A 16,156-nucleotide genomic window follows, 5' to 3' on the forward strand; every position below is an offset into this window, starting at 1 on the left:
CGCACGCACACGCGCTCATGCTTTCAATGGACTGTTAAGATACTTTTATTGTGTTCTGCTGGCTTTTGTTTTAGTTTCTCCTGACACACACACACACACACACACACACACACACACACACACACACACACACACACACACACACACAGTGATCCATGAAAAGAACTATTCTGTCCCTATCGGTTTACAAATCAAACGGCGCTGAGTCGACTAGTGGAGCGTCGGCCGGTCACCGCGGGCACTCGCGCCTGGAGGCGCGAGGGCGCGCTTCCTCGGCCTCAAGCTCCACTAAGTCGGCGGGCCGTGCGTGTGAACGCGTGTTCAGCGTTCCCCTCATAGATATTATGGTTCCCCTAGCTTAGCTTCCTGGTTGCTATGTGGGGGGGAACAACAAAAGACAGGTCTCCGTCGGCGCATCAAAGCCCCGCCTCTCCGCGCTCTCCTTCTCCTCCTCGGAGGAGGAGGAGAAGGAGAGAAGGAGAGGACGGGACGGTTTAAAACGCGAGGAGGAGGAGGAGGAGGAGGAGGAGGCTCCTCTTCCTCGCGAGCCTCGCGTAATAACCCCCCGCCTCGCAGCGCCGTCCTCCTCCTCCTCCTCGCGAGCCTCGCTAATAAACCCTGTCTCGAAAAGCCCCGCCTCGCCCCGAAGGAGCCCCGTGCCTAAAAACGAGCGCTCTGTCTTCAATCACCCTGGATCTCCATTCACCCTGTGACATATATACGAATGGACACCCAATGTTCTGTCCTGTCTGCATGCAGACATATCACTGTTTATTTGTTATTAAAGCCTCCAAGATTTTCTACAGAAAAACAAACCCAAAGTCAGAGCAAAATATATTTCAAAGATTTGATATTTTTTCTCCAGTCTTTACTTTCAGTATGCAGTGTGGAACCACAGTATGGGAAACAATACCCCACCTTTAACTGTATTAGTCAATTACGACTAAATATTATTTAATCATAAGCTCTTATTATTACTTTTCAATAAATGTAATGTCAATGCATAAAACCCACAGACACACTTAAGCACTTTCAAAAATAGCAGATCTACAAGCTCACGATGCGTCGCATCGCAAGCTTGTAGATCTGCTATTTTTGCTCCTTTTGGGCGACAAAGTAGGGCATTAATTCACAAAAAAATATTCACAACGATATATACAGTCAGGGTTACCAGGTATTGCCAGGCACACAAACAACTCGTAGAGCCAGAGAAAGCCAAAAACAATTGACTTGATTCAGCAAATAAAGTCAGAGAAGAATATTATGCAACCTTACCTTTCTAGTTTCTAAAGACCCACACATGAACAAAATGATAAATGAAAACCTCAATTCAGTGGTGGAAAAAGCACTCACATGTTTTACTTAAGTAAAAGTATCAATACTGCAATATAGAAATATTCCGTTACAAGTTTAAGTCCGGAATTCAAAATGTACTTGAGTAAAAGTACAAAAGTATTGGCATCGAAATGTACTTAGTACCAAAAGTAAAAGTACTCATTAGGCAGAACGTCCCATTTCAAGTTCTCAAAATGTATACAAAATCTTTAGAAAATATCAGATCTACAAGCTCACATTGTGAGCTTGCAGATCGGGTATTTGCAATAGGGCTGAAGTGGGGCTGAAGTGGTTAGTGTGTTTTGTAATAACAATCAAAATCTACATAGTAACTAGTAACTAAAGTTTTCAAATAATTGTAGTGGAGTAAAAGTACAATATTTGCCCCTGAGATGTAGTGGAGTAGAAGTAAAACTATTGGAAATTGTAAATGCTCCAGTAAAGTACAAATACCTCAAAATTGTACTTAAGTAAATGTACTTAGTTACTTTCCACCGCTGCCCAAATCACATACTGATAGAGTAGATTTTTGAGGCCTATCCATTTTAAAATAAGAACTCATTCCCGTAAAAGCAAAGAGTCATTTCACGAAACTCAGACTCAGACAGCCATGGTTTGTATAAACATGAATCACTCTATATGAGAGAAACAGACGAGTTGACAGTACAGTACACGGGTAAAGATATTCTCAAAGTGTTCTCTCTCCCGAGGTACAGAACGGGACACAGTTTTAAAGCATTCTTATCAATAATGGTAACCATGGCAACGTACCAAGGTTTCACAAAGCTTAGCTGACGTGATTTGTTATTCACAAAGATGACAAAGATGTCTTTTATACATTATGACACAAAGCTATCTTCTCAGCGGGGCAAGTTCTTCATCTGATGACGTCACCTTCCTTCAGATTTAGGCTTAATCAGGTGTCCTGGCAGGGCAACCCAAAGTTCGCGATGACTTGTTACTGTAAATATTTGCTCCATGAAGACCGGGAACGCATGTGTCATTTTTTGATTTCTTGGGCTATTCGAAAATAGCAGATCTACAAGCTCATAGCGCGACACCGAGTGCCGCGCTATGAGCTTGTAGATCTGCTATTTTTTGAAAAATCTTGAAAATGTGTGCAAATCTTGGAATACATATTATTTTGAAGCAAACATTTTTAACTCAAATCTTTGCTTCTGGGGGGGTGGGGGGGGGGTCCCCGGAACAACATATTTTGAGATGGGGGTCCGTGGCCAAATACATATCATCCTTGACATGAAAAAGTTTGAGAACCACTGATTATAGCAACATAAGTTTTAAGACACTTTGGAAGTTTTAGAAGACATTTGTAGAATCCCCAGAAGCAAAGATTTGAGAAAAAAATGTTTTAAAAGATTTGCACAAATATTCACGATTTTTCAAAAAATTGCGCGGCACTCGATACACTACAATATCGTGCTGCTTGTCAGGATTCAGATTGAAAAGTAGCAGATCTACAAGCTCAAAACCCATCGCTTGTGGACCTGCCACTTTTGATGCTTTTGTGTGACGCTGTAGTATGATCAAGTAGGGCTTTAATTTACGGGGAAAAAAACACAAAAGGTTCAAATACGGATGATCAGAGGTTTTTGACCGACAGCAACGATATCTTTGTCTGTGTCTCTCCCTCTTCTCACGTTAGCTCTCTCTAATTTCTCTCTCAGCTATAGTATATACTGTATATATATATACTGTCCCTTATTCCTCTCCATTTGGTTTCCCATTTGGGACGATCTTTATCCTAATAGGTTGTTGACATCGTACGGTGAGCCGCATGCGTCAGGTGACACTTGCTAAATAGTGGTGTAAAGTAACTAAGTACATTTACTTAAGTACTGTACTTAAGTACAATTTTGAGGTATTTGTACTTTACTTGAGTATTTCTAATTTCCAATACTTTTACTTGTACTCCACTACGTTTACTTGAAAACTTTAGTGACTAGTTACTTTTCAGATATAAACTATGATATAATAAAACATACATTAACTACTTTAGCCCTATTTTATACCTAGGCTATTTGAAAATAGCCGATCTACAAGCTCACAACGCGTCGCATCGCGACGCGTTGTGAGCTTGTAGATCTACTATTTTCAAATATTTAGTACTTTTACTTTTGGTACTTTAAGTACATTTTGATGCCAATACTTTTGTACTTTTACTCAAGTAATGTTTTTATTCTGGACTTTTACTTGTAACAGAGTATGTTTATATTGCAGTATTGGTACTTTTACTTAAGTAAAGAATTTGAGTACTTTTTCCACCACTGTAAATAAGTCTTCATTTTATGCTATTGATTTTTCCCTCCAGGTTTTTGACAACAGAGGAAACCGAGGTGATGTGTGCTACGTGTGTGTGTGCTACGTGTGTGTGTGCTATACGTGTGTGTGCTACGTGTGTGTGCTACGTGTGTGTGTGTGCTACGTGTGTGTGCTATGTGTGTGTGTGCTACATGTGTGTGTGCTACGTGAAGCAGAAAGGTACTTCTTGACGGCGGTCGGTATCATCACAGAGTTCACAATGCAATTAACTCGTGCAGAGGCTGACGCGTTACAAACACTGAATGGAATTGACTGCCAGACGTGAGTTTTGAAATATTCATCAACGAGTCGCAGTGGTTAGGCAGTGATACTCTTAACCCATTCAAGGCCGGAACGCATCTCTGTCATTTTAGATTTCTTTGGCTATTCAAAAATTGTGAAACGTTTGTGCAAATCTTTGAATATGGGCTACTTTAAAGCGAATATTTGTAAAAATGTTTTTTTCCAGGGACCTCGAGAGGCAAATATTTGAGTTATAAAGGTTCGCTTTATATATTCAAAGATTTGCACAAATGTTTATATTTTTTCAAAAATAGCCAAAGTATAAAATGACAGATATGCGTTCCCAGATTGAATGGGTTAACCCATTAAGACCTGAAGCCAATTCTACATAATGTTGCTATATATCAGTGGTGCTCAAACTTTTTCATGTCAAGGACCCCGAAAATGATGTCTTTGGCCGCAGACCCCCATCTCAAAATATTTGTGTTCCAGGGGGCTCCGGAAGCAAGTTGAGTTAAAAAATAAATATATATTCAAAGATATGCACACATGTTCAAGATTTGTCAAAAATAGCAGATCTACACGATTGTATCGCAGCACTCGGTGCCACGCTATGAGCTTGTAGATCTGCTACTTTTGAATAGCCAAAGACATCTAAAAATTACACAGATGCGTTGCCGGTCTAAATGGCTTAACAAATGCGATTCCATAACTAATTGGGTCAGCCGCTTGCACAAAGAGGCAATTTGGAAAGCAATTACAGATTCTCGTTAGCTCAGGACAGATAATTGCAAAACCCACCAAAAGTCTAAATCCAATGGTAAAATTATAATGCCGTTGGTCTCTTCAAACATGACTTCAATATGAGATTTACATGTCGGAGATAGAAGAGCGATGAATGAACGAGTATTATTAGTTATTACATCTTCTTTCTGAATGAAATCCATACAAGTGTATCACATAATATTCTCATGCAATTTGTCACACCAATTTGCATGACAGAAAATTATGTTATGCTCAATTGGAAAAAAAAGACGTGTTGCTGATATTGTTCATAATATTCAACGTTTGCACAGTTAGGAGCATACATGCACTATACCGACATAACAGAGACTAGCTTGGGGATGAAAAAAAAAGAGCACAATCATTGTAATTAGTGAGTAATTAGTAGAGTCAACATGCACTGTAAATTAGCCTAAATAAATTAGCATGGTTTTACCACACATTTCTAAGTGACTTTCCAGACCATCTGGCGCCTTCTGCTTTTTAATATCCTGGTATTTTATAGCATTACTTTTTGCAGCTTTTTGGCAGTGGTGTAAAGTAACTAAGCACATTTACTCAAGTACTGTACTTAAGTACAATATTGAGGTATTTTCACTTTAATGGAGGATTTTGGCAAATATTGTACTTTTACTCCACTACAATTATTTTAAAACGTTAGTTACTAGTTACTTTGTAGATTTGTATTGTTATTACAAAACATACAATGACTACTTCAGCCCTATATATACTTTGGCTATTTGAAAATAGCAACTCTACAAGCTCACAACGCGTTGCTTTGCGACGTGTTGTGAGTTTGTAGATCGGCTATTTTCAAAATATTTGTATATATTTTATACATAATGATAACTTGTGAAAGGTTACATTCTGCATAATGAGTACTTGTCCTGTGGTAGCTACTTAAAGTATATTTTGATGCCAATATGCTTTTGTACTTTTACTCAAGTAGCCTACATTTTGAGTACCGGACTTTTACTTAGAAATACACAGTATTTCTATATTGCACTGTTGATACTTTTACTCAAGTAAACAATGTGAGCACTTCAATCACTCGCTTTTTGTCTGCTATGTCGAGCTCGCTTCAAAAGTATCCCCACCAGCGGACTGTCTGTCTGGTGGTGGTACGGCACACTTATATCCCGACACAAAACACCTATAACCACATCCATTGTCCCGAAGGAGACCTCCCATCCCGTCTCAGATTACACCGTCAGACATGGAGGGAATTTCAATCAGTTAGAGAATAGAAGGGGAGCTGATGCCAAAAGAAAGGGGGTGCAGCTATAGGAGGAAGATGAGAATGTTTCATCAAAGCCATTGTAACTACACTGGAGTACGGCAGACAGACAAGTACAGCGCTGTGTGATCCAACACGCTGCCAGAGAGGATCACATCACTGTCTGATTTACATGGACTGAATGCACATCCCAGATTAACCCATTCAATCCGGGAACACATCTGTGTCATTTTTTAAGATTTATTTGGCTATTCAAAAATAGCAGATCTACAAGCTCATAGCGCCGCGCTATGAGCTTGTAGGTCTGCTATTTTTGGAAAAATCATGATAATTTGTGCAAATCTTTGAATATATATATTTTTAAAGCGAACATTTGTAACTCAAATCTTTGATTCTGGGGGGGGGTCCCTGGAACAACATATTTTGAGATGGGGGTCCGCGGCCAAATACATATCTAAAAATGTTTTCTAAATCCTAACAGTGTGTTGCTATATCAGTGGTGCTCCAACTTTTCCATGTCAAGGACCACCAACAATTATATGTATTTGGCCGCGGACCCTCATCTCAAAATATGTTGTTCTAGGGACCCCCCCGAAGCACAGATCGGAGTTAAAATATTTGCTTTAAAACACACATATATATATATATATATATATATATATATATATATATATATATATATATATATTCAAAGATTTGCACAAATCTTCCCAGATTTTTTCAAAAATATCAGATCTACAAGCTCGTAGCGCGGCACTCGGTGCCGCGCTATGAGCTTGTAGATCTGATATTTTTGTATAGCCTAAGGAATATTTAAATGACACAGATAAGTTTCCCGGTCTTAATGTATTAAAAATGAGAATTGTCGTTCTGTTCAGATGAAAAGAAAACGAGGTAGAAAAAAACACAATGTCGTCTCTCCACGAGAAGAAAAAAAGGTTATGACATATTGCTGAAGGAATATAACGGGCAGAAATCTCTTATCTCCATAATATGATCTTTTTGTGTTTTTTCCCCACCCCGTAAATTAACGCCCTACTCGATAATACTACAGCCTCACACAAACGCATCAAATGTAGCAGATCTACAAGCTCCAAATTGAGCTTGTCGATCTGCTACTTTTGCCATGTAGCAGATCGAATCCTGAAAAGTACCATAGATCGTAAAAAGATCACACCCAGTGTGAAGAGAGTGGTGCCTCTGAATTAGTGTAGCTGGTTGCATCCTTGTGTTGCAATCGGCTGCAGCTGTTGAGGCCGTGCTCAAACATACAGACGGACGGACGGATGGACACACACACACAGTCAAGTGTAGGAGTGGCTGGCACCACTCAAAAATATGGACAACGTTACGGCCCTGGTTTCTACAGGCCGTAAATTAAGCCTATTTTTTTCCACGATTTCAAATATCCGGCACCAAAATGCAAACGGAAATCAATGCTATTGGCTGAGACCGCAGGGAGGGCGGGTCTTCACTCGGTAGAACCAGTAGAAACCCTAGAAACAAACTACTTTATCATTAACACATTCCATGCCAGAGTTTAATCTCATAATGTACTCACCAGTGCCAGCGTTTTATTGTTGTTTTTTAGTTTTTTTCATGTCGCCACAGACCTCGCTAAATAAGTTAAAAGTGCGCGTTCATTTGGTTCTAAACACACAGCGGATCCGTGAGAAACGGCGAGCGAAAACAGTTTCCAAATCCGTGCCGCCATCTTGAAGCTACAGCCGTTCAACGGTAAACAGTGATCAGCGAGGAGAAAAACAACAACCAGAGAAAATCGAGTTTTAAACAGGATCCCAGACAGGAAGCGGATACGATCGAAAAAACCGGAACCCGAATAATTCCGTTTCCGACCGGAAACCAGAAACCGGAAATGGATAAAAAAAAATCGGAAAGTGCACCTGGGGCACTTAACATGGGAATCGGCGGTTCGCGTAGATCTACGCGACTGGCACGCTGCGGCTTTAAATAGGTTCGCGTAGATCTACGCGACTGGCATGCAATGTGTTAATTGAAAATTTAATGGGACCATAATTTACCAAAACCCATATCATGGTGATTGAAAGAAGACTTTAAACTAGCGAATGGAAGCATATAGTATTTATGACTATGTTTACTAAGGTAATAACATCAAGTGTAAAGTTTGATCCAAAAACCCATCCGCTTGAATGGAGCCTAATTGCTTCTGCCACCAACAGGCCATTCATATGAACTGTCACGCTTCCTATATAGCCTCAACTTACAAGCCGGATGCTAGCAGTGGTGGAAGAAATACTCAAGATATTTTACTCAAGTAAAAGTATCAATACCGCAATATAAAAATACTCTGTTACAAGTAAAAGGCCTGTGTTCAAAATGAGTAACAGTAAAACAGTATTGGCATGAAAATGTACTTAGTACCAAAAGTAAAAGTACTAGAATGTTTGAAAATAGCAGATCTAAAAGCTCACAACGCGCCGCGGTGCGACGCGTTGTGAGCTTGTAGATCGGCTATTTTCAAATAGCCTATGTATAAAATAGGGCTGAAGTGGTTAATGTATGTTTCATAATATCATAATTTATATCTGAAAAGTAACTAGTAACTAAAGTTTTCAAATAATTGTAGTGGAGTAAAAGTACAATGTTTGCCTCTGAGATGTGGTGGAGTAGAAGTAAAAGTATTGCAAACAGGAAATACTCAGGTAAAGTACAAATTCCTCAAAATTGTACTTAAGTACAGTACTTAAGTAAATGTACTTAGTTACTTTCCACCACCGAATGCTAGACCCATGTTTTTGGACATATGAGGTTTCCACGCTGACAGAGGCGATGAGGAACATGCCGTGAAAACATATCGATGATCTTTTTATATAATTTGCGTGGAGAGAATGCTGCATTTCTCATCATTCCTTCTATCTATAGTGGTGAAGGTCATCGGACCAGATCCTCAATCCATTCATTACCGAGGAGGAAGGGAAAAAGGGAAAGTCAGCCAATAAGCCAGTAGGGAGGCAGGTGAATAGTCATTATTCACTGCTATGTCCTCTTCCTTATCACATTCAGACCTCAGGCCCATTCTACCAAATGCCTTCTAAATCAGTAGTTCTCATACTTTTTCGTGCCAAGGACCCGCAACATTTATATATATATTTGGCCGTGGACTCCCCATCTGAAATGTTTTTGTACCTGGGACCCCCAGAAGAGAAGATTTGTGTTAGAAAAAGAAAAAGGAAAAGAGAGAAAACAAGCAACATTACAAAATGAGAACATTTAAACATTACTAAAACGGTACAAACAGAAGAGGAAAAAAAGCAACAGTAAAAAATGCCTAGTTTTGACCTAAAATACCAGAGACTCAGGAAAACTAAAAAGAAAAAAAGTTTAAAAAAAAAACTACATTTAAGCCTATTTAAAAATGTTCACATGTTTGATTGTCCATGATGCATAATTGTATTTTGACCTTTAAAGATGTAAAGGATGGACTCTATGTTAGTGGGTAGATTGTTCCAAATTGCGCTTCCTTGAACTGAAAAGGAATTCTGCACAAAGGCTACACTGCACCTGTACTTTTCAAAAATATTCAAAAATAGCAGATGTACAAGCTCACATCGTGCCGCACTGTGAGGTTGTAGATCTGCTATTTTTTAATAGCCAACGCCTAAAAATCTAAAAAGACACAGATGCTTTCCCGGTGTTAAAGGGTTATTCTGTGTCCAACGCCCAGGAGGAGCAGAGGGGTCAAACATAATGGAATTACTTAAAGAAGAAGCAATTACACCCGGGGACTATAAGTGTAAACAATCCTGGACTAAATGAAACGGGAGACCCGTCTTCATTGATCATCTTTACGCTGCTAAGTATTGTCCGAAGAGGTGCTGCTTCTGTTCATGGAGGACAGAGGGTATTTTGCTCCCTCATTCCTCACAGCAGCAGCAGCAGCAAATAAACTTTAGGTTCGGTCTCTGTTCATTTGCTGCTGCTATACTGTTTCAATTTGTCATCAGCATAGTGATTGGCTGCATGCATGTGTTCAGAGGTGGAAAATGTAGGCCTACTCATCTTTTTTTTTTTTTTACTTAAAAGGGATATTTCACTTTCAAAAAAACTTTTGGTCATTTTATCATCTACTCAGGCCTTTGTCAGCCCCCCAGACCGTTTTTAAGTTGCTTGATTCAGTATTTAGATATTTGATATTCATTTTATCAGACACGCCCCCTTCCTATACAAACCCATTATAACTTCAAACTCCATTTTTAACATGTTAGATTCGTCAAAACCACCCGTCCTTGTTTCTGGTGACTCACCCTGCCCTCCTAATACGCGAGGGGGCCGTGTTTTTTCGATATCTTTTTTCATTTATTTTTATTATTTTTTGGGGAAAATTAAAAAAATTAAATACATTAAAAAAATTAAATAAAATAAATGAAAAAAGTAATAAAAAAAACACGCCCCCTCACGTATTAGGAGGGCAGGGTGAGTCAGCAGAACCAAGGACGGGTGTTTTTGATGAATCTAACAGGTTAAAAATGGAGTTTGAAGTTATAATGGGTTTGTATAGGAAGGGGGCGTGTCTGATAAAATGATTATCAAATATCTAAATACTGAATCAAGCAACTTAAAAACGGTCTGGGGGGCTCACAAAAGCCTGAGTAGACGATAAAATGACCAAAAGTTTTTTTGAAAGTGAAATATCCCTTTAAGTAGGCTAAAGGTATCAATACCATCATGTAGAAATACAGGTAAAAGGCCAGTATTACAAATGTAAGTAAAAAAGCCTGATGGAGAGGAAAGGAACTGGTTGGACGTGTTCCTTCCACGCGTTACGTCCTACCGGCTACCGGGGAAACTCCCCCCTGTCAGGTGATAAGAAGGCTTGTTCTCATGCATTGATGGAGGCATGAGCTCGGCTCTGGGCTCTCCCTAGGCTGGCAGAGCGAGTGTAGCGCCCAGACAATTGGCACTGGGTGAAAAAAAATGGGGTTGCAAAATCATGGGTAAAATTAATGTATAATCAAAAATACTAATGAAATGTAAGTACTGGCATCAAAATATACTTAAAGTACCAAAGGTAGAGTCATTATGCAGAATGTCAGAAGTAGACGTTTTTTTTTAAATAGTTGCCGGAAAAAGAGTGCCAGCAGCGGGATTTGCTCCCATGGGGGCTGGAGTCGGCAGACCATTAATGCTCAGCAAGGCACGCCACTACCAGATGAAGAAATAGGGTTTTGGGCTTTATTAGAATGTGGCAACGCCCCCACCGTCCCCTCTGGGGGCGTGGTCCTTGTTTTCTCGTTTTTGCATTCAGCCAATCGAAAGGCAGGCAGGGCGGGTCTTAATTGGTAGAATCTAGTTACTATTAAATAATACGCCTGCTGTCCCAGCCTTCCTGGTCTGTGACGACGATTAAGGGGTGGCTGTCCTGTTCTGTCCCAGGCCTCCTGTTCTACAAGCCAGTAATGATTTACATACAGCGCTCTCAATTAGCCGCCAGGCCGCTGTGCTGTGGCCAAGACGCTGCGTTGCCAGATTATGTGAGAGAAACAAGCGGCCAGGTGACAGGTCTATGAAAACAAGCCCAAAAAGAAGCGACTATTATAGGCTACTGTAAGTATTTCCACTTTACATAAACTATTTGAAAATAGCAGATCTACAAGCTCACAACGTGTCGCATTTGCAAAAAAGTATTGGAGAAAAAAAAAAGGGAAATAATTTTGAATATTTTTGTAACCTTTTAACAACACAAATGCTTTATGGGGGGGGGGGGGGGGGGGGGGTCACTACCTGGCACAAAATATTCTCAGATAAGGTTCTGCGGACAAATACATGAAAAAAACAACAACATTAGGAAGCAAGACCCAGATAAGCAACTATGCACTTTAGAAGAAAGCCCCCCCCAAAAAAACAACCCACAAACTATAATAATTTACAAGCGACTTTACAGAAAAACAAGCCCAAAGTCGCTTATAATAAGCAGACATGGCAACCCTTCCAAGAAGCTGTAGTGTGCCTTTGCCTCAGCCATAAATCAAAGTCAATTAGAAAAGTAGCAATTCAGGGAATCAAGCATGGAAATGTATTCACCTTCATAATATGCATCAAAATGTTCCCTCCATTTGTGTTTTTTTGGGGGGGCGCTTTTCATTTCCGCATCTATCAGAGCGTAGCTTGATAAAGATTAGTCGCAATGGGCGCCTTGAGTCAGCTTATGTGCAGCTAAATCATTCATTTGCTCCAATTAGCCCATTAACACCGCAAACGCATTTGGTGTGTCATTTTTAGATTCCTTTGGCTATTCAAAAATTGCAGATCTACAAGCTCATAGCGCAGCACCGAGTGCCGCGGTATGAGCTTGAAGATCTGCTTTTTTAAATTTAAATCGTGAACATTTGCGCAAATCTTTGAATATATATATATTTTTTTCAGAGCAAACATTTGTTCTGGGGGAATTCTACAAATGTCTTCTAAATCCTAAACGTTTTAAAATATCTATATATCAGTGGTTCTTAAAAATGTTTCATGTCAAGGACCACCCAAAATTATATGTATTTGGCCGCGGACCCCCATCTGAAAATATTTTGTTCCAGGGACCCCCCTAGAAGTAAAGATCTACAAGCTCATAGCGCGGCACTCGGTGCCGCGCTATGAGCTTGTATATCTGCTATTTTTTTGAATAGCCAAAATAAATCTTAGAATGACACAGAGATGCGTTCCCGGTCTTAATGGTTTATAGGGAAAAGGAATCCTATTCCTGGCTCTCGCAAATGCTCAATCTCTGAAACAGCTGTGTTATTAGTTGTTGATTAATTCTGTTGTTTGTCGAGGCCTCCATTCGTTTTCATTTTGTGAAAGCGTCTCATAGTTTGTGTGAAATGGGACTATAGCCCGTTAAAATCGGGATGGCTATTCAAAAAATAGCAGATGTACAAGCTAATAAATGCGTCACTTTGTGTCGTGCTGCGAGCTTGTACATCTGCTATTTTTGAACATTTTCGAAAATTTGTGAAAGTTTGAGAACTATACTGATTTTAGAAGGCATTGTAGAATCGGCCTCAGGTCTTAAAGGGCTAGAATAAGTCGTGGCATATGGGCCTCATTCAGTATTTATCATCAGGCCACATTAACTTTTTAGGAGGCTCTCTGGAGGCTCATTATCAAGACTGGTTAAGACACTGTAGTGAAAGGGCTGTTGCTGACGAGTCTCCTACACAGCGTTCTGCACAGGAGAAGAATTAGGAGAATTATCAGTGCGTATACAGTCTTTAATAAAAACAGAGAGAAAGTGCAGGAGGATTAAAAACAACATAAACGTTGCTGTGGAAAATTAACCTTGCGTGTCCGAAACCGAAATTAAATTAAAATAAATAACCTTTGGATCCACATGAGAACTCATTATCGACAAGAACCAAACACGGAACACATGTATTAATAACAGCTTGAAACTAAATAATAACTAAAGATTATTATTTAAAGGGATAGTTCATTTTTTCTATGGATTAGTCACCCCATGGAGACTTGAATTCATGGATATGTTTTTAGTTTTTGTCTCATTCCTAAGGCAGTAATTTGATGACCAGCGGACCGGTAGGCAGCGGTTCCGGTAGGAGACACAAAGGAGACTCTTTGTGTCTCCTACCAGAACCGCTGGGGGTCATCAAATTATTGTCTTAGGAATGAGACAAAATCTAAAAAATATCCATGAATTCAAGTCTCTATGGGGTGACTAATCGATGGAGAAAAAAAGTCATTTTGGGGGTGAACTATCCCTTTTAAGCTCTTTTGAATATAGGTCACGTTTCATTGGTCAAATATTTGTAAAACCCACAGACAGACTTAACCACCAACCTTGTGTTAGGAATGTTATCAGAATCAAAAGTGTTAAAAAGAAAGTATCATTTTTTATCAAAATTTCCAATAACAAGAATATCTTATCTACAAGCTTACAACATGTTGCTTTTAGATCGGCTATTTTTGCATCACAAAACACATCATTTCACGGCGCGTTACTTTGTGCGCGCTATGAGCTTGTAGATCATAATCTTATATTATTATATTATATTATAATCTATTATTTGTGATCATTTTTTATATATATATATATATATATATATATATATATATATTGCAACAGACACCCTCCTCCAGGAGACCCGACCGAGGCTGATCAGACCCCGGCCTGTGTCGAAGCAATCTGGGAACCCAGAGCCAGTGAGAATGAAAAACAGCGCCCTCTGCTGTTTGTACTATCTCTCACTGGCTCTGGGACAATGGCGACGTAGCACCCGTGCGCAAAGGAAACCGGGGTTTTGGTCTGCCTTCAGCTTTCTCTTCCGGTGGTGCCACTATGTTTTCATTCCCACTAACAATATTTCTACACGGAACACTAACACCACTTCTCCCAGAGAACATGGATCGTTTTGGTTATAAGCCCACTTGTTTCTATGATGAAAGAGTAAGTTAAAATGTGAATATCCTTCCGTGGTTGTGTCTGCTCCGCGGACGCTATTGTTAAATTAGATTGGGTTTGTTTCGAGGGGGAAAGATCGACGGACACGTGAATCCCGCCCACTACACTTGATTGGGTAAAGCGCGGCCTGCTTCCTGATCTGAAGGCACGCCCACTTGTAGCCCAGTGCGTACATGTTATGACGAGCCTTCACGACAGATTCCAATGCAGAGCAGAATCTGTTCTTGAGAGATTAGTGTCGAAGTGGCATGCTACAGCCCCCACTGTCTCTTGAGAGGAGTAAGAGACAATTAAGGGGTTAGGGTTTAGGGTGGCAGGTGAGATGTTAACAGCACGTTTTGGCGATACTAGGAGGCTCTAGGCACCGTGGGTTGACTCCGAGCCTTGCCTATATATATCAAAAATAAAACCAAGATTTTAATAGAAGAACGGATGTTAGAATTTAAAACGTCCAGGGAGTTGGAGGGTACAGGCGGGATGGGATGATGGCCAAAGATTATGGTTTCCGTTTTGTTTTCGTTAAGGGTGAGAAAATCTGCGTCCAACCAGGTCTTAACATCTTGTAAGCAGTCGAGAAATGGCTGCAATGGATCATTGGAGTTGGTTTTGACGTTTTGAATTTTATATATATATATTTATATATATATGGGCCAAGGCTACTATCAAGTGCGGCAAGAGGATGCGGGGAGGATGGAGTGACACCAGAGGCTGTGAAAAATATTTGCCCATAGACGAGGTGGTGTTGGATTTCATCAACAAATCACACACGTCACACAAAAATGATCATCGTTCTAGTACCAAAGTCAGGCGACCTCACCAAAGGCGGACAACTATCGGGGCATCAGCCTGAGCTCACAAGTCGCCAAGACAGCTAACAGGATGATCCTCAACCTGTCTCAGACCCATCTTTAGACCGTCTACTGAGAAACTCACAGAACGGCTTCCCTCTGGAACGAACACGCCAGGCGCTCAGAACTAGAGGCAAACAAGCTGACACTATGGGAGCCGACCCACGGCAAAGCCAGGAAAGGCAAGAAGCTGCACCACCTACGTAGATGCACTGCGACGCAAGTGCATCTAACTCTGTAGAGCTCAAGACCCTGATGTTAGATAGGAGAGTGTGGAGGGCAGCGATCCAGGAGTCCTGCGTTGGTGTTGGCTAGACCATTGGTTCTCAAAGTGGGGTCCCCCAGGGGTACTTGAGGGAGTTCCAGGGGGTCCCCAGCTAAATGATGGATAGTTAGGAACAAAATGGACCCTTATGGGTCTGTAACTCTGAGAGTGTGAAAATGGAACCAAATGGACCCGTTACATATCAATCTGGGGGTCCTTGAGATTAAAATGGTTGAGAATCACTGCTAATTCCGTAAAAAAAAAAGAGTCTCTTATTGGGGGTCCCTGGCATATATTTTCATATGGCCTGTATCTTTGTATCTGTTGTGTGAATGCAGCATTAGGTTCCAAAATAAGGGACGATTCCGTATTTCAAACACACACACACACACACACACACACACACACACACACACACACACACACACACACACACACACACACACACACACACACACACACACACACACACACACACACACACACACACACACACACACACACGCTTGATAAGGGGGGAAAGAAAGAGTAAATAGAGCACAGACTTCCAGCCCATGAAGCCAGGGGTTTTATCATAAAGAGGTATCAGGGCCTGAGGCACTGCTAAACCTGCTGGAAACCATCACAATGATTCAATCACATTTCACCCAGAGATGTCATTAAAGCAGAGTGGAGAGTCT

Source organism: Gymnoscopelus braueri (genome assembly GCF_963280865.1).
Source record: "Gymnoscopelus braueri genome assembly, chromosome: 21".
Classification (NCBI taxonomy): domain Eukaryota; kingdom Metazoa; phylum Chordata; class Actinopteri; order Myctophiformes; family Myctophidae; genus Gymnoscopelus; species Gymnoscopelus braueri.